The sequence below is a fragment of the Carcharodon carcharias genome, chromosome 2, assembly GCF_017639515.1.
Source record: "Carcharodon carcharias isolate sCarCar2 chromosome 2, sCarCar2.pri, whole genome shotgun sequence".
Lineage (NCBI taxonomy): Eukaryota > Metazoa > Chordata > Chondrichthyes > Lamniformes > Lamnidae > Carcharodon > Carcharodon carcharias.
The window spans coordinates 76,086,011-76,108,015 of record NC_054468.1 but is presented as its reverse complement, the minus strand read 5'-3'; the positions used below and the strand labels follow the sequence as shown (position 1 = coordinate 76,108,015).

Below are 22,005 nucleotides of genomic sequence, written 5' to 3'. Positions count from 1 at the left end.
TGTCTGCTGAATCCCTCATCTATGCTTTTGTCTGTGGCAGACTTGATTATTCCAATTCTCTCCTGGCTGGCTCCCAATTCAAAGCTGCGCAATCTGGAATTTCTTCCCTATGCCTCACCAGCTCAATATATATCCTCTTCCTCATTTAAGACCCTTACTAAATAAAACCGGCCTCTTACATCAAGTATTTGTTAAATTCCTCCTAATCTTTCCTGTTTCATCTTGCCTGCTTTGGAACATATCTGAGAAACTCCTTAGTGTTTTTCAATGCTAAATGCACCTTATAAAAACGAGTTTTTGTCTTCTGAAGTAAATTAGGTATTAAGTGAACTGTTGTAAATCTGTTTACAGGTAAACAAAATACCATGTTTTCAGAACTGTAGATACAATATTGCCTCTGACTAGAATAAAAGACTCATCCCTCAGCTGAATATCTCTGATGTTAATATGACATTTTTAGCTTGATATCCTGAAATCAGTTGTTAACTACTGCGAACTTGCAGCACAGAAATCTCAGCATCTGCTACTAAGTGAGCAGTCATGACGACTGGGCAAAAATGTAGTAGCCATCGTCATCTTTCTCTTCTGTGCATGGGAGCATGAAGCAATGCAGACGCCACCTTGACTCAAGCTCTCTTCTAGGAGATATGATTGGGGATACGTGGGTGCCACCTCTATTCTCCGGCAGGTACCCTGCCGGATGTTGAGACAGTATTGTGAGATTGACTTCTTTGCTCACCAGGCAGATACCTGTTGTGGGAATGGGATTATTCACACAATTGGTGAAGCAGGCTGGTTTTAGCTGTGTTGTACTTGGCAGTTGAGTCACGTTATACGCAACCAAAGGAATACTTGAAATGGATACTGAAATGGACGTCTTTTTCCGTATTGTTTTTTCAAACTTTTCTGTGTCACATTATTAACATTGCTAACTACTATAATCATACATCAGTTAGGAATGGTGTAGTAAACTATAAAAAGAAAGTGGAGTCGAAATTAGTTGAATTGTCTTAACATTGCAATTAGGAGATAGAAACTGGAAACTACACTCTTTTTGTTGATTGTTGGAAGCGCTCTTATAAGTAATGCCAACTCCATTCTGTGAAACATTTTGTAAAAACATTGGAAACATTGCCTTGCCTTACTTTCAGGAATTCAACCGTGGTAATTTTTCAATAATATTGTTTGAGAGTTACTGTTAAGTATCCCAGTGGAATTTTTTAAAGAATTTATGGAAAGACTTAATTTGTTGTGAGAGCTTAATTCTGAAATGCTCTTTAAAACCTAAAGTGTTTGCGGACTTCAGGTATCTGTGGAAGCTTTTCTTCAGTAGGTAATTGGAGATTTCAGCATGCCATGCTCAATCAACCTTGAATATTTTGTTACCAAGGGAACTCTGGCTTCAGTTTGCAGATGGTGCGTTGAGATGATTTAATTACTTTACCTTTTTGATTTTTTTGCTCTTGCATTGAGAAAATATGGAACTGTAAAAACTATCCATGGTTTCCTGAAAGTCCAATGCACGGTTATTAGTAATTTTTTGCTGAACGTGGTATGTGGTGTTCGACAATTCAGCTTAAAATATTTTATTTGATAGCCTTAGAACATGGTTATGAGGCTGATCAATTTCAAAAATGGATATACTGGTGTGATTTGAGGGATTTTTAGCACCATTCCTTCATTCTTAATTCCTCAGATTGTGTTCTTTATAGTTGTGAATGAATTGCAGACTGAAGGGAAGGGACAGCAAACACTATAAAATTTTCTTAGCGGGGAGAAAGGAATGGCTGAATGAAGCTGTGACTTTCTTTTCACTATTAGATGTGATTTCAGACCATAATCATATATCCCCAGTCTTTCTTTCATGATGTGAGATGGGAGTAGAATTTCATTGCTAATTTTAAAAATGAAAAAGAATGCCCTCAACTTCAGTGTATTCCTGTGCAATGGCAGTAAACTTGAAGTGCTGAAAGACACTCCCTTGTGCAAATTAATTCATGCTTAATTTTATATTGCCCCGGATGTAATCCACCATCATTATGTTTGACTTTAGCAAATTGTATCCTTCTCGAAACTATTCCATAATAGCCTTAGCTGCATTATGTTACAGGGCAGATTCCCCAGGATCATATATACTCATTGCATATGTATTTATGGAGTGGCTATAAGCTGTGTATTATAATTTTTAGAAGGTGGAGGTGCTGTGCATGCCAATATCTTTTTGGTGGGAGTTGAGTTGGGGGAGGGGGTGGCGGGCAGAGCGGAACAGCATTCATTTTTGACCAAACCTGTCGACTGACAGCATAGATCACTTGTTATGTACAGAGTCAGAGCCACTGAAGTAGGCTATTTACTTGCTGCAGCAGTAGAACAATTTCTGGAAGACCCTTGGAAAACTGCATCTTTTAGTTGGTTCTGTTGAGTTAAATGTCCTCTCATAAATTGCAGTCTGCGATTTGTTAACTTTAAATTTGCTCTGAAGGTATAACAAACCCAGGATAATGTCCTCTTTTCACCTCTTTTCTATTTTTACTTAGTTTTGTTGAAGAGTCATACGGACTCGAAACATTAACAGTGTTCCTCTCCGCCGATGCTGCCAGACCTGCTGAGTTTTTCCAGGTATTTTTATTTTTGTTTTGTATTTCCAGCATCTGCAGTTTTTTACTTTTTACTTTTATCTTTTTACTTTTATCCCAGGATAATGTCCATTTGATTCAGTTGGCAGGAGTCTCCAGGACCTTGGGCACATCATGTCAGTTTTCACCCCTGTGCCGTGTTGAGAAAATACTGCATTGCTACATGTGTTGTCCTTCAGCTGAAGCTTGGGATGATGGCTGTGGTCCCAGTGGTGCATGTAGACATGAAAACTCCCATGGCACTTTGAAGAGCAGGGCGCTATTCTGATGGTTTGACCCAACATTTCTTCCTCAACCAATGCCAACTTTAAAATAATGCATTTGTCACTCATGCCATGTTGCTTATTCACGTGATTTTGCAGGCACAGAATGGCTGCTGTATTTGACAAAATAAGTTAACTACTCATGAAAAATGAAATGCAATTCATTCTGTAAGTCACTTGGAACAATTTTGAGACATAAACACTACATAAATGCAATTATTATTGTTTGCAGGTATTTTAAAGAATTCTTAACCAGATAAGTACCATGCTTACTTTACTCCTGGTGAAGTCATCCCTCTTAATGTTTTAATTGTAGCAATAACCTTAAATCATCCTGTCCCTTTTTATTTAATTTTGTAGTAATACTGTCTTAGAGCTTTTGTAAAATTACATTCTCCGATTTCTCTGATTAGTTAATATTTTAAAACAGCTTTTTCCATTGCACTTCCATCTATGTAAGTTTTGCTGTTTTCTCAACTAATCATTTCATTAGATATTTTAGAGGAAGAAAACAATTGGATATCTTCCAACAAAATGGGATGTTTATGTGAAAACAGTGATATTGATTATAGTGGAATGCTGCAAACTGAGATGGAGGAGAGTTGGGTTTACATTCAACATGTTTCTTCTTTTCATGCTTTTTATTTTTGAGGTCATAACTCTTTTGCATCTGGATCTAAAACAAGCTGTTGTTCTCGTTGTAAGCAAATAGCCAATTCTGGTCTAATCAGAATGGAGAGCCTAGTGACACTAGTGTGATATGAAAATAAGCTGCGAAGGAGGGGGTAGAAAGCATTTGAAGGATTTGAATTTAGGAAATTACAACATGTTTAAAGATTTTGGCGAGGAAAGTAAAGTTGGAGAAGAGGCAATAGTTTGCAGAGATGAGTGATGATTGTAATTTTTTGGAGAGTAATAACGTGCTTTTGAGTGGGAGAGTGACGTGCCTGAGAAAATGGAATGATTTTAAAATGTCAAGTGCCATGGGAGTCAGGAAGGGGAAATGGGTGGTCAGCAGCTTCGTGGAAAAGAAGTCAGATGAGTAGGAGATTGGTCCTTTCCTTATATTGAGCTACAAGGGCATGGGGATGGTGAAATACAACTTAAAGGATTAATACAGGTTCAGGGCTTTGGCAATTCCTGGCAGTGGAAAGATGGACTTGGTAGCCAATAGCAAGTAGGGAAACAGCAGAGACAGTTAAATGAATTGCCTCCCTTGTTTCTAAGATCTGTGAGCTCCTTGCTTTTGCTCGAGGAGAGGGTGGAATGGAACTTGAAGGGGTGGGAGAGGCTTGAGGAAGGGGTTGTAATTTATAAAAGAAGCCAAGGGTATCCTTGCTCCACAGTGTGACTTTAAAGTAATGAACATTCTTGGAAGATGAGCATGAGGCACATTAGCATTTGATGTAGTCAAGCCAAATCTGATAATGCATTGTTAAGCCAGCTGTGCTCAAGATTGTATCCCTTAAATTTGAACGAGTAAGAATAAGATTGGGCATGCCTCCCAGTACTACCATTAGCTGATGGAAGGACAAGACCTTTTAAGATGCAAGCTAGGGAGTTATTAAACAAATCGACAATTGCAGTTATATGTTGTGGTGGAAGAAGGGCTAAAAAATGGGCAATTGGCAGTTTTGAAATGTAGCTGTAAGTGAACTTGAGAGGCTTTTTTTTCCACAGGATGGAAGCAGAAGAATGAGTATTAGGGAGATGCGGGTAGTGGGTGATGCATAGAAGTTGAGATACCGTTCAGTCCTCGACTTGCTGATATGGTTGTTATTTGATGCTACTTGAGGGCCTTGACATTTGGATATGAAAGAGCAGTGAACTGGAATGTGCTCTAGGCTTTGTAGGAGATTTGACATTGACTGATAAAGGACGAGGAGCTGGCAAGAAACAATCAATGAGATGGTGACCTGTTTTGTCAATTGAGCATAACTGTAGCCAATAAGTGCTGCTACTTGTATATTTTACAGTTTCCGCAATTTACTGTTTTGTGTAAACACTTCTTCAGAACTTCATCCCTTATGGCACGCTGTTGAGTAAATGTCCGGGTTCAGGCTAGTGATGAAATACATGACTTATAGCAAACCCTGTTAACCATACAATGACAGGAAATTAATTTGGGGTGACAGGAAGCTGTTTTAAACTCGAGTATACTTGCTGTTGGGAGAAATGTGTTCAGTTGCATAAGGTACCCAATTTGCTCAGGATGTTCTAGAGCTTGAGCGCAAAAATCAAGGCTGGCACTCGTGTCATACTGAGGGTGCACTGCACTGCTGGAGGTGCTGTCTTTCCAATGAGCTATTAAACCAAGGCCCCATCTGCCTGTCCAGGTGGTTGTAAAACATCCCATGACACTATTTTAAAGAAGAGCAGGTGAATCACCTCCAGTTATCCTGGCCAATATTTCTCTCAGTCAACATCACAAAAAACAGATTAACTGGTCATTATCACATTGCTGTTTTGTGGGAGCTTGCTGAGTGCAAAATTATTTGGCATGTTTCCTGTATTAAAATAGAAACTATGTACTTAATTGGCTGTAAAGTGATATGAGACACCCGGCGGTCATGAAAAGCACTATATAAATGCAAGTCTTTTTTACTTTCATTTTTAAAAAAAAAATGTTTTGCGACCAGTACTTAAAAAGAAAACATGAATCATATGCTTTGAATTCTGGACACAAATGAACTAATTACCACTAGTTCTGGAAAATATGAACATGATGCTTTGAACTTTGAAAAATGAAATGGAAGAAAGACAACTATTAATTGCCAGGAATGTTAGTATTGTGCCTACAATAGGCCTGTGTGTGTTCCTACGCCACATGGACTGCAGTGGTTCAAGAAGGCAGCTCACCAGTGCACCTTCTGGAGGGCAATTAGAGATGAGCAATAAATGTTGGCCTAGCCAGCGATATCCACACCACATCAATGAATAAATAAAAAGGCTGCATTTGAAAAACAAATAGAAGTGAAGAGGGATTCTGATAAAAGACAGGCAGCCAACATAAAGGGGAATCCCAAAGTCTCTTATAGGTTCACTCACGGTAAAAAAAAGAGTAGGGCTGATTAGGGACCAAAAAGGGCATTTACATGTGGAGGCAGGGGGCATGGATGAGGTGTTAAATGAATACTTTTCATCTGTGTTTGCCAAGGAAGCAGATACTGCCCAGGCCATGGTGACAGAGGAGGAAACTCTTTTACTAGAAGGTTTCAAAATTGATGAGGAGGAGGTAGATATTGGATAAACTGTCGGCATAAAGTTGACGCAGCACCGGGATTGGGTGAGATGCATCCAAAGATATTGAAGGAGATGAGAGTGGAAATTGCAGGGCTACTGACCATAATCTTTGTCTTCTCTAGACTCGGGAGGTGTCAGAGGACAGGAGATTTGTAAACATTATGTCATTGTTCAAAAAAGGTTGTAAGGATAAGCCCAGCAACTACAAGACCAGTCAGTTTAACTTTGGTGGTGGGGAAGCTTCTAGAAACAATTATTCGGGATATAATTAATAGTCTCATAGAAAAATGTGGGTTGATTACGAAGAGTCAGCATGGATTTCTTAAGGGAAAATCATGTTTAACTAACTTGCTGGAGCTTTTTTTAAAAGAGGTAACAGTGAAGGTTGATGAGGGTAATGCTGTTAATGTGATGTATATGGGCTTCTGAAAGGCATTCGATACAGAACCACACAACAGTCTTATGAGAAAAGTTATAACTCATGCAATAAAAGGGACAGTAGCAATTGAATACAGAATCACCGGAGTAATTGGAAACATTGAGTAATGGATATTTTGCAGGCTGGAGGAAGGTGGAGTTCCCCAGCAGTTGATATTGGGACCCTTGCTTTTCCTGATTTATGAATGATCTAGAGCTTGGTGTGCAGGGGACAATTTCCAAGTTTGCGAATGATAGAAAACTTGGAAGCATTGTAAACTTTGAGGAAGACAATGTCGAACTTCAAAAGGGCATAGACAAGTTGGTGGAGTGGTAGATAAAGTTCAATACGGAGAAGTATGAGATGGTCCATTTTGGTAGGAAGAACATGGAGAGACAATATAAAATAAGGGGTACAAGTCTAAAATGTGGGAAGGAGCAGAGGGACCCGCGTATATATGTGCATAAGTCATTAAAGATGGCAGGGCAGTGGAGGGAGCAGTTAATAAAGCAACAATATCCTGGCCTTCATTAATAATGGCATAGACTACAAGAGAAAGGAGGTTATGCTGAACTTGTATAAGATGCTAGTTAGACCTCAGCTGGAGTTTTATGTACAGTTCTAGATGCCACATTTTAGGAAGGATGTGAATGCATTGAAGATGTGGAGAAGAGGTTAATAAGAATGTTTCCAGGGATGAGAAACTTCAGTTATGAAGATAGATTGGAGAGATTGGGACTGTCCTCCTTGGAGAGGAGAAGGCTAAGAAGATATTTGATAGAGGTGTTCAAAATCATGAGGGGACTGGACAGAGTAGATAGGGAGAAAATGTTCCTCCCCGTAAAAGGATCGAGAACAAGGAGGCACAGATTTATACAGCAAGTGGTTCAGGTCTGGAATGCACTGCCTGGAAGTGTGGTGGAGGCAGGTTCAATCGAGGCATTCAAGAGGGCATTAGGAGATTATTTGAATAGAATTAATATTCAGGGTTACGGGGAAAAGGGCAGGAATATGACACTAAGTCGTATTGCTCATTCATGAGCCAGTGCAGATGCAATGGGCCCAATGGCCGCCTTCTGCATCGTAACAATTCTGTGATTTGTTGTCAATGCCGTGCATGCACAGTTCCATTATGCCATTGTGAGTGATGGAGTAGGCAGCAGCCAGGAGTGGAGATGCTTATCAAACAGTTAATAAAGATACTTTCCCATGAATTTTGAAAGATATTTTAAGCAAACGCAGATGCTGTAAGAAAAGACCAGACAAGACCCTGGCTTCAAACCAGTAAGAAAAAACTGGCATTGCGCCCAACAGCTTGTGCCCAATCTCCCCAAACTGGAGAGAGCTACCAAAGGACGCCGTGGGTTGTTGGTCCTTGGCACTGATTTGGTGGTTTAATCTGCCCACGATCTCACTCTGGGTCTCAGTTGGTAACAGCATTGTCCTTTTTCAGCAGGCGCCAACCTGCAATATCCACACATGATTCATTCAGTCCCACGCCTCCAACTCTGATTGACTTATACACATCACCCAGCCTCTCAAACTGACATTCGACCTTATTATGTAGACATCAATCACATCCGAGTGCCAGCACCCCTCTGTGCCATCAGGTTAGTTTGCACGGCAGTCGGTGTCTGACAGGTTTTTGCTGGCACTGTGTCAGGGTGGACGCAGTGGAGTGGCGTCACTGGTGGCCATCTTGCATTGGTATGAGACTCGGTGTTAAAAATATTACTTGGGTTTGGTATGGTTTGATGCATGGCAGATGGTTTGGATCTTGCCTGACAGGTCACAAAAATAGTGCGAATATTTAGTGCTTCACATTATTAAAGACTGACTTGCAGTGTCTAAAATTATATTCTGATTTTAAATATTGTTGAAGCAACATTTAAAATATTTAGTCCAGTTTTGGATCCCATCTTCAAAAGGACATTATTGCATGAAAGAGAAATGAGTTATTTCAGATTGAAGGCAGCATATGAAGAGAGTTGAAGAACTGAAAGTGCTTTCATTGGACAAAAGATAGATGCCACACATAACACGTATTTACTCAGAAGTTTTTTTAAAAAAAATTAATTACAAGCAGGCCATTTAACTTTGAAATGCAAGCATCAAACAGATGAAAATGGCAAACTTGCTGAGCCTTGAGCAAAATAGAAGGTTAAAAGGATTTTTTCTTCTATTTTCTTACCTTCACTTCTCCCCTTCATGAACATGGAAAGGGAAATAAGATGACTCCTAGAATAAGTTATTATGGTATGCAAAGCACTAAAAAAAAATCAAGAGTAAATAACATTGAAAGTTACAGTCCCAACTTTGATGCTTGCATTGCATTCCTGATCTAAAAAAATGTCTATCAGTTGGATGCTAAGCAGAAGTAAGCAATTTAGGAGGATAGGCTGAAGGAAATTATTTTTTTTAAAGAGGCAAGCTACAAGAGAATATTGAATACTTTGTATTTCAAGATGATTCTTGAATGGCAGAAACCATTGAAATGTGTAACGTGACAAGGGTAGCAGATATATGGGAACACCACCACCTGCAAGTTCCCCTCCAAGACACGCACCATCCTGACATGGAACTATTTTGCTGTTCCTTCAGTGTCCTGGATCAAAATCCTGGAACTCCCTTCTCAACAGTACTGTGGCTGTACCTATACAGACTACAATGGTTCAAAGTGGTGGCTCACCAACACTTTCTCAAAGGCAATTAGGGAGGGTAATAAGTGCTGGTCTAGCCAGCAATGCGCATTTCCCTTGAAAGAATATAAAAAGATGCTAGGAAAGGCAACCACTCTTGATGAATGATTTGAGTATTCTGGACTTTTTTTTACCTAGACAGGGAGAAATTGTAAAGAATGTTTCTTCAAGAAGCAGTTGGTACAGAGATCATGAGAAAACAAATTGAACATTGAGAACTAGTTGTGTTGAATTGTCTTTCTTATTACATACGTACTTCTAACAATATTCTTACCAAATCGCCAGAGCCAAGTTACCTTCCATTTTTGACAATCAAACTCTAAATATGCAGGTTTTATCCCTTTGTGTGTCTCTCCGGCTCCATCATTTGCTACTGCTTGCTTTATCAGATTATTTTGTGAATGGATGTGATTATTGTCACCTCGTCGTTTCAGCTCCTCTTGTGAAGCAGTTAGTATGGAACAGGAATGATGGAACAGCTGGTCTTGACCTGTTTGTTGTTTTCATATGTTCTTGTCCGCTGTGGTTACTGGAATTTTTAAAGTGACAGTCCAGTAGCTTTGGGCATTTCGCACTTGCTCTGTCAATCTCTGTTTTGCTTCTTATGCAGTTGATCTGTTTTTCAGGAACTTCATTTTTGAAATCGGCTTCAAAGGCTTCATTTTAAGCTGCTAATGGCTTGTTGGACATTTCATGCTCTTGATCTTTTTCTGGGTCCTGCAATCTTCCATCTGAGCATGTGATTATTGAATGAAAAAATGCTCTTTCTGTTCTCTTTCAAGAGATGTGGGTGTTGCTGGCTAGACCAGCATTTATTGCCCATCCCTTATTGCTCTTAAGAAATCATTTACAAATGAATGAATGGAAATGAGATAAAATCACGTGCGCTCACTGCCAGTTTTGAAAAAAATTATTGCAATGAAATTAGAAAACATGTGACTAATTTTCTTCTGCTGTTTACTCAGACAGGAGAATGTAATATTGGGATGAGGAGTAAGCAGGTTGAATTTAAATGTATTTTTTTTTATTTCAGTTCACCATTGGACAGGATACTCTTTCTGAGACTGGCTGGTTTGATGTGGCACAGGTAGAATTTTCATTTCTGTTTACTGGCGGGAATAAGCAACAGCAACTTTTTCACTTCATTGTTGATTACCCATAAATGTTGGTTGACCTTGTTGCTCAGTTTCATTCATGATGCGATAATGGAGTAAGTGTTGATGTGAATTGTTTCACTTCGTTAATTATCAGTCTTTTTTGGATTAAATGGGTTGGTTACTTTGGCTGTCATGTATAAAGGAATCTTTGATCCTCATGCTGGACTGGAAAGGGCAAAGTTCAGTGAGCTATAAAGGGATCTTATTCAAAAGGGATTTAAATTAACTGGGTGGCAAAGTTAGCCAAGATGACATCAGCAGTGGATAGTCTTCAACTAAAAGATAAACAGCTACACTGCATTTCTTGCCAAACTGTGCTTTCAAAAGCAGTAGTGCACTGAATAGTACATAATACTTCTTGTGATGTGGTCTATTCACTCTTTATATAGCTGTAGCACAATTTTCTCCCTTTATATTTCCATCTCTAGATATAAAGGCTAACATTCCTTTAACCTTTTTTGATTGGATCTGTACAATGGATCATAATTTGTTTTGGACTTCCACTTTTCCTAGCTTTTCACCACTTAGTCTTTGGATCATTCCTTTTTTTTTTTGAATTGATCTTACACTTGCTTACATTGAAATTCATCTGCCACAGTTTTATCCACTCACTTCACCTATCAATGTCTCTTTGTAAATGTTGTACTCCCATCTACTCATCCCATGCAAGGATCTAGGGCATGATGATATAATGGTGATATTAAATGATTTTAGTTTTGGAAAATTATGGTGACAGCAGAAGCCTAGATTTATTAGCAGAGAATGCAGAATAATTGCTAGAGATACCTGTGGATGAGGAAAAATTAAACTTGAGTTGGATGAGAGAGAGACTAAGCCCTTTCATGATTGCACTCTAGCTGTTGAAGAAAGCTAGTGAGGATATAGAAAAGGTGCGGACTGCAAATTGTATAAGGGGACTGGACAGCAGCTGTCTAAAACTTCTTTGTTTGAGAAGGGAAATGAAGACCTTTGTTCAATCCAGCATCAGTTGGAATAAAGTGATGGAAGTATTCAGCAGCTCTGGCAGCATCTGTGGAGAGAGAAAAACTAAGTTAATGTTTTGAGTTGCATATGACTTCTTCAGAGCTGAAGGAAGGTAGAAATATATGTGTGTTATGCCATTGAAGAGGCCGTTAAGGAGGAAGAATACAAGGGAATGTCTGGGATAGGGTAGAGGGCAGGAGAGATTAAAAGACCAAGATGACATGGGCAAAAGGCAAAGGGAGTAGCAATGGTTGTCGTAAAGAAACAAAGCATTTGTTCAGAGTGAGTGTGAATGGCAGAATAATAAACAGCTCTGTCCAAAACCAAAAACATGAACAACAAGATTCTGTTATGGGGGGGGGTGGGGAATGGCACTGGGTGAATTGCTTGTTTGGAGAGTTGGTGCAGACACGATGGGCTGAATGGCCTTCTGTGCTGCAACAATTCTGTGACTGGCATATGGCCAAGAAAAAACAGATTTGAAATGGAGGATAGAGTTCATGATCTGAAATTGTTTAACTCAATGTCAAGTGCAAAAGGCTATAAAGTGCCTAATTGGAAGATGAGGTGATGTTCCTTGATCTTGCCTTGAACTTGACTGAAACACTGCAGTCGACCAAGGACATAAATGTGAGCATGAGACCAAGGTGGTGAATTAAAATGGCAACCAACTGGAAGCTTGTGGGTCATGCTTGCAGTCTGAACTAAGGTGTTCTACAATGCAGTTACCTAATCTCCCCAGTGTAGAGGACCCCGCATTGTGAGCAGCAAATACAACATACTAAATAGAAAGAAGTACCAGTAAATTGTTGCTTCACCTGGAAGGAGTGTTTGGGGCCTTGAATGGTGAGGAGAAAGGAAGTAAAAGGGTAGGTGTTACATCTCCTATAATTGCATGGGAAGGTGCTGTGGGAAGGAGATGAATGAGGAGTGGACTAGGTGTCCCTTCGGGGGAGGGAAGGGGAAGATGTATTTGATGGTGGCAGAAATGATAGTGCTTGATCTTTTGAATGTGGAGGCCTATCATGGTTCTGGGAGGGAGGGCAGGGGATAAGAGCAAAAGTGTGAGTCGAAGGCCCTGTCAACCATGTTGTGGGAATCCTTGGTTGAGGGGATAAAAGATCAGAAATGCAGTTTTGGAAGGTTGTATCATTATAGTGTATGTGGCAGAGAAATTGGGAGAATGGGATGGAGTCCTTACAGGAGGCAGGGTCTGAAGAAGTGTAGTCGAGGTCGCTGTGGGAGTCAGTGGCTTATAATAAATATTATTAGACAGCCTATCCCCAGTAATGGAGACAGAGATTTTGGGGAAGGAAGTGTCAGAGGTGGACTATGTGAAGTTGAGAGGAGGGTGGAAATTGGGAGCAAAGTTGAAGTTTTCCAGTTCTGGGCAAGAGGAGGAACTGCATCAATATAATCATCAGTGGACTGGAAAACGTGTTGGGGGATGGGGCCCGAGTAGGACTGGAATAAGGAATGTTCCACATATCCCACAAAAAGACAGGCATACCAGCACTATTTGCAAATTACCCTCTAACCCACACACCATCCTGACTTGGAACGATATCATTTGCTGTTCCTTCATTGTCATGAGAGCTCACTTCCTAACAGCACTGTGGGTACACCTGCACCAAATGGACTGCAGTAATTCAAGAAGACAGCTCGTCATTGTCTTCTCGAGGACAATTAGCAATGGGCAACAAATGTTGGCCTTGCCAGCAATGCCTATCCTCCATGAAAGAATTGAAGATAATAACTAGGACCCATGCATAGACCCATAGCAATACATTTTATTTGGAGGGTGTGAGACAAGTTAGAGGAGAAATTGCTCAATGAGGGAACAAGTTCAGTCAGGCAGAGGAGGGCGGTGGTGGATGGGGACTGGTTGGGCCTCTATTCAAGGAAGAAGCAGAGAGCCCTCCATCAGAGAGTCCTGATGGAAAATGGAAATGTAGAGAGACTGGACATCCAGAGTGGAGAGGAGGCGTTTAGGTCCAAAAACTGGTAATTGTTGAAATTATGTAGGTGGGAAGAGACTGGACAAGGGTAGAACAAATAGTCAAGAAAGTAAGAAAAAGTTCAATGAGGCAAGAACAGGGTGATAGTCGTGTTTGTGGATTTTGGGAAGGCAGTAGAACAAGTTTGTTCTGGGTTGGGAGCTGTGAGGTTGGAGGCTGCGTAAGGAAGATCTCCAGAGGCAGTGAGATCAGTGACAGTGCTAGAAACAATGGCTTGATGGTGGTGAGGTCATGCTCCAGGGGGAGGTAGGAAGTAGTGCCTGAGAATTGACACTCAGCCTCTGCAAGGTAGAAGTCGGTACACCAGACAACAACAGCCCCACCCTTATCAGCAGGTTGGGGTTAGACCTGAGAACACGGAGTACAGCAAGCTCAGAGGGGTCAAGTTAGTGAGTGAGGGGAGTAGAGAAATTAGGACAGCTGAAGAGACTTATTTATTTTGATGCAAACATTCTTATAAAAGCTAAGTGATCAAAAGCAAAAACCTTGCTATTCCCTCTACCTCCGTGCCACCACCTCCCACTACCTGTAATGTGGGTGCTGAAGCAAATTGCAGCATTGCTTCACGCTTAATGTTTCAACCTTCCTGGTTGGTATAGGTCAGCCTTAGCTAAGTCCACTGTGCTATAAAATTTCAAATAATGAATTAAGGCATATTACTTCCAAAGAGTTAACATCCCAATGTACAATAGAACCCTAGTACATGCAGTGGTTTTATCTCCTATCAGTTAGATTCTCAGTCAGTGCCCAAATCATTTATTTAGTTTAAAAATAGAGTTAACATTTTGAGTCCGTATGACTCTTCAGAGCTCTGAAGAAGGGTCACATGGACTCAAAACATTAACTCTATTTTTCTCTCCACAGATGCTGTTAGACATGCTGAGTTTTTCCAGCATTTTCTGTTTTTGTTTCAGATTTTGCCATATTTGGTATTAAATGTGCAATGAGCATCCACATTTGTCCGTTTTCTCCCCCTCAAATAGTGAATATCGTAATGTCATATCCTTGTTTTTAAAATGGCAGTTTTGCCACTAGGGTTTAGACCATCCCTTCCTGCCACGTTACATCTTTAATACCAATTGTATGCAGTAGCTAGAATGGGGTGTGAAGTGACCCCCTTACGTTTTGTGAGCGCCTCTGGAGCTGTCTGTCCTGGGAATCTGCTGTGATTAAAAAATATCTGCATCTCCTATCCTGGGTTTTCGAGGGGGAGCAGGAACGGGTATGTTAGGGCAGCTGAGCACGGTCCCCTTTTATTTGTAATGAATCTACTTCCTTTAATTGGCGTCATCTGTGCAATCTACTCAAGGTCTCGATGTCATGGCAAGACTGACTTTAACAGAATTTGTGGGAAATTTTTGTTGAGTATTTTCTTCAACAGACATTCCTCTTGGATTTCTTTCCCTGTTAGACTAAATGTATTCAATTAAGTTGACTTACTTAAACAGTATTAGTACATTTAGCTTTTTAATAATAATAATTAAGTTATTTTTACATGCATATCCTATGCCACAACAATGGAAAGGGACACCGAGCTGTGTGAAAACTCTACATAAAAGAACATTTGACGCTTCTTTCATTCTCTCTCCCACCATCCCAGTTCCCATATTTAAGGAATCCCATTTATAATTTTCAGCATTTTTCCTGCTGTGAACATACAGGTAATTGGGGGTGAGTGAGATGGGCCTGAGTAATATGTGGTGAGATTTCAGCTAAAATCTTTTCAGTGATTCCTCAATTTATCTTTTGGGTGTTTTTAACTTTTGATGTAAGCCTTTTCATGAAATTAAACTTCTAGATATGTTTACAGCTTTTTAACTTGTTTTGTGTGTTTGTTTAAAACTTTTATCAAAAACAGAGTAATGAAGGTGAATAGAGTAGAACATGAAAAGGATAAATACTGTAAAAGACACATTTAAAAAGAAAATCACATTTGAGCATCCTGAAAAAGGAGTATAATAGGGCTGTAAGTGTGTTCCAATGTTGTACAATTTTTGATGGCAATATAATGTCAAATTATTTTTGTAATAAAATACATGGGGTTAATTTTAATTCACAATAATGTGTAAGTTTGGATGTGTGTGGGAATTGACAGTCCTTTGGGAAGCCAGCTCCAACCCACCAATGTCTGCATTTAACTGCAGTGTGTTAGGCTGCTTGTGAGAAACTCCCTCAGGAGAGGCTGGTTGTTAATTTCAATGTGCTAATCGCTCAATTAAAGTGACATTAACATGGCTTCAGGAATTTAATTGTGGGGGCATGGATTTCCCAAGTCTCCTGGAACTCTCCAGTGAAAACACAGTGACAGTTGAGGGGGCTGAAGACATGATGCCAATAAGTAGTGAAACCTTGCAGCTGTTTTCTTGCTCTATTAAGTATAAGGCTTTGTTTGCAAGACTTGTGTTGAGAAGTTACTTCCACTGCTTTGGAGGCTTGTATGGCTAATCTGCACTTGGGAATGACGATCTATCAGATCACTTGTGCTGCTTTACTTTTGGACCTCAGATGAGGAGATCAAGATGAGCAGTAGCATGTGGAGCAGCGGAAAGAACACAGCTGTCAGGAGGTGCAACAGCCTGTTCCACAAAGAATGATCAGTTCCACAAGACAGAGGAAATTAATGGAGAGACAGAGCTTGTAGGAGGCCATACCTGTCACGCAAGGTATATAGACAGAGGTTACGTTTCCTCAACATGTGTCCAGTGTCTCGAGAGGCTTGGGCTAGCATCAGGTGGTAGCAAATGGTTGGAGTGTGCTGGGACAAAACCGGGTGGCTATGCTTTACTAGTGACTGTCAAAGTCACCACCACCCTCAACTGCTTTTTCTTTTGATTCTTTTGGGGCTTTGCTGGAAATGGTTGCAGGATTTCCCAGTTGGCGGCCCACAAATACATAAGACAGGTGACTGATAATTTCCTGGCCTGGCAAAGAGTTTATGTCAACTTTAGCATTGATGATGCCTGGATTTGCAGCTCTGACTGGCTTCCCACAGGTACAGGATGTTATCGATTGCATGTGGTAATTAAAGCATTCCCAGATCGCCTGGCAGTGTTTATCAACCACAGGATTATCCACTCAGTGTGCAGCTGGAGTGCAACCACAAGAATATGTTTTTGCTGATATGTGCAAGATATGTCATGATACATTTGTCCTGCAGTAATCCAATTTCTTTGACCTCTTCGCACCTCGAAGCAGATTCACAAGCTGACTACTCTGAGACATGGGGATGCCTGCTTAAAATCATAGCTGATGACACCCATGGCCCAAGGGTGATACAAAGAAAATTGTATGACGATGAAATGGTGTCATGGATCAAACCATTCTTATGCTGAAGATGAGCTTCAGGTATCTGGATAGACCTAGAATGCCCTTCAGTTTGCCCCAGCCAGCGGCTCCAGAATGCCCTTGCTATCCTTAGCTCTGTGCAACAGCAAGGTTTGGACCTACAGGTGAAACAAGATGAGGGGCACAGAGCCTCTTGTAATGAAAGTCAAATGTTTCTTAATGTTGGGAGTGGAGGTTGGGAACTTCAACTCCCGATGGGCCTCTGAGCTTTTTCACATGTGCAGATTGGCATTTTTACATTCTTTTGGCCCAGCGCGTCTGTGCAAGAAGAGAAACGAAATAAAAACTGGGCCAGGTGATCAGGAGCAGAGCGCCATCAAGAAGAGTCCTAGGCAGGGGAGAGGGAGAGGGGGAGCTGGGACAAGGACAGGAAAAGGTCCCAGTTCAGTCAGGAAAAGGGCTCCAGGAATAGACTTTAAGAGAAGAAGGTAGCTGAAGGCTGCTGGCTTTGTGTTGCAGGCCACTGGGATAAAGATACCCTCTTTGGAGCAGTGGTGTTCTGCTCAGTGTGACTGAAGGGCTGAAATTGTGCTTATGACTTGGTGCTTGAGGGCAAACTAGGGAATCCAGGAGAATGGAATCTCAGAAGAGAGATTGAAATTCTGTGAAGCGGGCTGTCGTTGGTGGCCTCCGAGTTGGAGTGACTTTTGGAGAGAATTCCCAGTTTAGGTCTTCGAAGGTAAAGACTGGAACCCCGAGAGAGGGTTTCAGTGAGGTTGGTTGACTTAGTGTCACTGACATCTGGGTGGGTTGTTGAGAAATCCATGGATGCTGTCTTGGTCGCATCTGCCATTTATTGTGTATTGTGGTGTGTTTGACCAGAGTTGCCTGTTAATTCACGTACCTCATGCTTATCCTGCATGTTAGAATATAAGATAGATATTGTAAATAGTTCTATCTTTCTGACTTTCTATAGTAAAGTTTATTTGGAATCTTGTGGCTTTCTTCAATGAACAGGTACCTTAAACCTCAATCTTTATCTACTTTAAATAAAACTTTATTTATCCCCAACTGGGTCTTCCTGAAAATTTGGAGGCCTGGACTAGGATCATAATACTCTTCAAACAATTCCAAAAAGAGGGAGTGGAAAGTGATGCAGCTAAGGGCCCAGCAGCAGTGAATATTGCTGCCTGAGATGCCCTCATGATTTGCGAGATTCATTTATATTCCACCAGGTTACCCATCTGACAGCGACGTAGAAAAGTCACTTCCATGTGCCCCCATCTCCTTCCTACCAACACAAAGCAGCCCTGCAAACAACTCAAGACTTGCTATCCATCACAACTGACAAGGTTGCTTGCCAAGCAGCAACGAAAATGGGAATATTTGTGGCTCAAAAACCAAATTTACCAATATAATATTTAAAATACCCAATTGTAAACCATTCTATAGCTACAAATCTTTATTCCTTTTCTGACATCTTTAAGTGGTATTACTTCTATTGTTCAGCAGAGATAGAAGTAAGCTGCTCAAGCTGCTGAGATACGCCTAGCCAATGGCCTCTGGGTTTTGGAGCCATGATGGCCTAGCCAAAAACTGCTCCACCTGCACCTGTGCAAGGGCAGACTCTGCTATCCAGAGAAGAGGCAGAATGTTTGGTGGCAACCAGTGAGAAGAGGAAGCACTTTGAACCGAGTCTCTAATTCCATGCTCCCTTCCACCATCATCCCTCTCATGTCCCTCCCATGCTTTCTTGCTGGCAGTGAACCGGAGAGCACTTTGCTGCAGAGCAGATGAACTCCCATGGATAGGGTTCAGTCAACCTTAATTGAGGTAACATTGGCGGGAGGCTGCATGCACTTGTTTGAATGCTACGTTTGATGTCTGTGCATGTAGCTATTTTTTTTAATGGATGCATTTATGGAACTTCCAGTTGCTTGTTGTCTGAACGAAGATATGATGCTACTAACATCTGAGGCAACTTTTACCTTCAGTCATGCTACTTTGCCAAAATCATGCACCGTCGTTAATCAGATGAGATAATCTTTAACACAGGATTTCTGTGCAATAAACATTAGTGTATATGGTGACTCTGCCACGACATTCAAATCACTTCATCTTTAATTTTTTGAAATGTGGGCTTTTCCGGTTTGACTTTGGGAATCCATGTTATCTATTTTCTACTGACAAAGTCTGAGTAACACTTGACCAAGATGATATAATTTTTTGAAGCGGTAACTGGAAGATAGACAAAGATTTTGTGGTAGTAGCAAAAAGACCTTATCGACGCACCACATGGTCATCTCATGACCAAGATAAGGGTGTGTGGAGTTATAGGAGAAATAATCAATACAATGAAAATTGGCAAAACGATATAAAGTCAAAAGTAAGGGGTAAAGGGTAGTTCTTCAGATTGGAAAAGGGTAGAAAGTGGTGTTCCACAAGGATCAGTCATGGGACCACTATGATTGACAATTTGCAGCAATTATTTGAAATTGGGAATAAGTATCAAAATTTGCAGATGATGCCAAAATGGTATAATAAACACTGCAATCTGATGGGGAAAAACATAGCAAACTTGCAGACTGGGCTGTTGAGTGGCAAATTTTTTCTTCTATTCCTTCATGGGCTTGGGAATCACTGGCAAGGCTAGCATTTGTTGCCCATCCCTAATTGCCCTTGGACTGAGTGGCTTCTTAAGAATCTTAGGAGTAGCAGTACAGAAACAAGGATGTCTTACTGCAGCTGTACAGGGCTTTGGTGAGACCACACCTGGAGTACTGTGTGCAGTTTTGGTCACCTTACCTAAAAAAGTATATACTTGCCATAGAGGGAGTGCAGCAAACGTTCACCAGAATGATTCTTGGGATGGCAGGATTGCCATATGAGGAGACATTGGACCGCCTTGGCCTCTATTCGCTGCAGTTTAGAAGAATGAGAGGAGATCTCATTGAAACTTATAAAATTCTGACAGGGATGGACAGACTGGATGTAGGGATGATGCTTCCTCTGATTGGATGGGGGTCCAGAATAAGAGGTCACAGTCTCAGGATGTGGGGAGACCATTTAGAACTGAGATGAGGAGAAACTTCTTCACTCAGAGGGTGGTGAACCTATGGAATTCTCTACCACAGAAGGCTGTGGAGGCTAAATCACTGAATATATTTAAGGAAATAGATTCCTGGACCTTAAAGGCATCAAGGGGTATGGGGATAGAGTCGGAGTATGATGCTGAGATAGCTATGATCATAATGAATGGCAGGTCAGGCTCGAAGGGCCAAATGACTACTACTATTTTTTATATTTCTATGTTTCAACGACATTGCTGTGTGTCTGGAGTCACATGTAGGGAAGACGAGGTAAGGATGGCAGATTTCCTTCCCTAAAGGGTGAACCAGATAGGGTTTTTACAACAATTGAAGATAGTTCCATAGTCACCATTACTCAATCTAGCTTTATATTCCAGATTTATTAACTGAATTCATGGTGGGATTTGAGCCCATGTACCCAGAGCATTAGCCTGGGTCTCTGGATATACCACCATCTCCCCACATGGATAACGTGGATAAATGTGAGCTGATGCACTTTGGTAGGAAAACCAGAAACATCACCTATATTTTGAAAATTATGAAACTAAATGTGGTAAAAGAGCAAATGGATCTAGAGATACAGGTGAACAAATTAGGTCAGCAGAGTAAGTAAAATTGCTAACAGAGCACTGGGAGAGTTATGGAATTTTTAAGTAAAGTTACCCCAGCTTGTCTGGATCATGGTCAGCTTGCTCTTAATAGTTTGGGTCTCCTTATTATAAAATTAACATAAAAGCACTGGTGAAGTTAAAAAGAAAACAGACTTACAAGGATAGTATGAGAACTGAGATTACAGTGACCAGTAAAGATTTTTCAGCTTAAGGCTGCTCTCTTTAAAGAGGAGACTTGGACAAAATTTGTTTAAAGGTCTTTAAATTTATGAATGGATTTGTCAGGGTAGATATGGAGAGAATGTTTCCATTTGTGGGACAGTCCAATACTAGAGTCTTAAACACAAGATGGTTATAAATCCAACAGGGAAAGAGAAATTTCTTCGCTTGGCGAGTGGTTAGAATGTGGAAGTCTGTACCACAGGAAGCTGTTGAAGCAAATAGCTTAGATACTTTCGGAAGGAAACTGGATGAGTGATTGAGAGAAAAGGGAATATAAAGACAGGTTGATTTGGAATGGGAGAGTACTTGTGTGGAATGTAAACACCAACACTTTAATTGGACCAAATGGTCTATTTCTGTGGTGTGAATACTATGTAATAGTTCGATGTTGTGGGATTGATTGAATTACTTTTTATTGTACTGAAATTTCTGTGCCAAATAAAAGTGCTGCTTTAAACAGAAGTATTTGTATTATGGGCTGTAGTATCTTTCACTTAAGCAGTTTTAATTGAAAATGTAGTTTTGAAGTGTGATCTTTTTTAAAATTTTGTTTCGAAAGTTCAAGTTTGCTAATACAGGAAAGTCTACATTAGGAAAACTGCACAGAGGATCTTAAAAAAAAATGCGACTGAATACTTGACATTTTAAAATGTCCCTGTTGTGAAAACCTTTGTTATTTTCTGCTTTTCGAGCAGTAATTTAGTGCTGGCTAATTGCCCGTTTATAGTATTGCATTGATCAAGCTACTCTGGGCAAAGGCATGTTGCAAAATCTCAAACTATGTTGTGCATGCAGTGTGAGAATACCTAATGAATGATTATTATGGTACACAGCACTAACATTAAATGTGTAACTTATATGGCTAGTAATTGTTAAACTGTATCCATGTTTAGAATATATTCAGGTTTATTCTGTTATAGTAGCTTGCCTCGCTTTGTGCCTTTTTACACAAGGCTTGCAAAAACTGAACCCATTGTGTTGATTACAATGCTTGTGGTTATTCTGTCAAGATAGTCATTTTCCTGTAAATGTCTTTTGTTGACCCTGCAGTAATGTCATGTACAACTGACATGCAAAGCACAAAGCAAAGTTGACTTTGACCTCATTAAGAATTTAAATTTTTAGTAAATATTCAGCATTTTTGTAAAAGAATTTGTAAATGAAGTAGCTTACCAACTCCCTCTTGTGAATATAAAATATGTATTCTTTTGATCAAAGCTTGTTTTTTTTTACTTTTGACATTGAACCATAGTCAGATGTATGTGATATTTAACCAGTCAGTGATCTTCTGTAAATATAGGCCATTTACGTGAGAGGTGAGCACATAGATGTGATACAGACTATTTTAATAAGATCATTTTTAGTGCAAGAATAGGAAAT

At 40.3% G+C, this 22,005-nt stretch overlaps 1 protein-coding gene across 2 annotated transcripts in view; it reads left to right on the top strand.

Annotated features, from left to right (window-relative positions):
- Nucleotides 1-22,005, top strand: part of LOC121275435 (cytoplasmic protein NCK1-like) — a 237,718-nt gene that overhangs the window by 85,425 nt on the left and 130,288 nt on the right. Inside the window, exons 1-2 of one of the 2 annotated variants that reach the window (XM_041183028.1) lie at nt 2,578-2,619; nt 10,293-10,346. The gene's annotated coding sequence lies outside the window, so the exon portion shown is untranslated. Of the gene's footprint in view, nt 1-2,577; nt 2,620-10,292; nt 10,347-22,005 lie in introns of those variants that run through there. The other variant, XM_041183027.1, reaches the window with a different exon arrangement.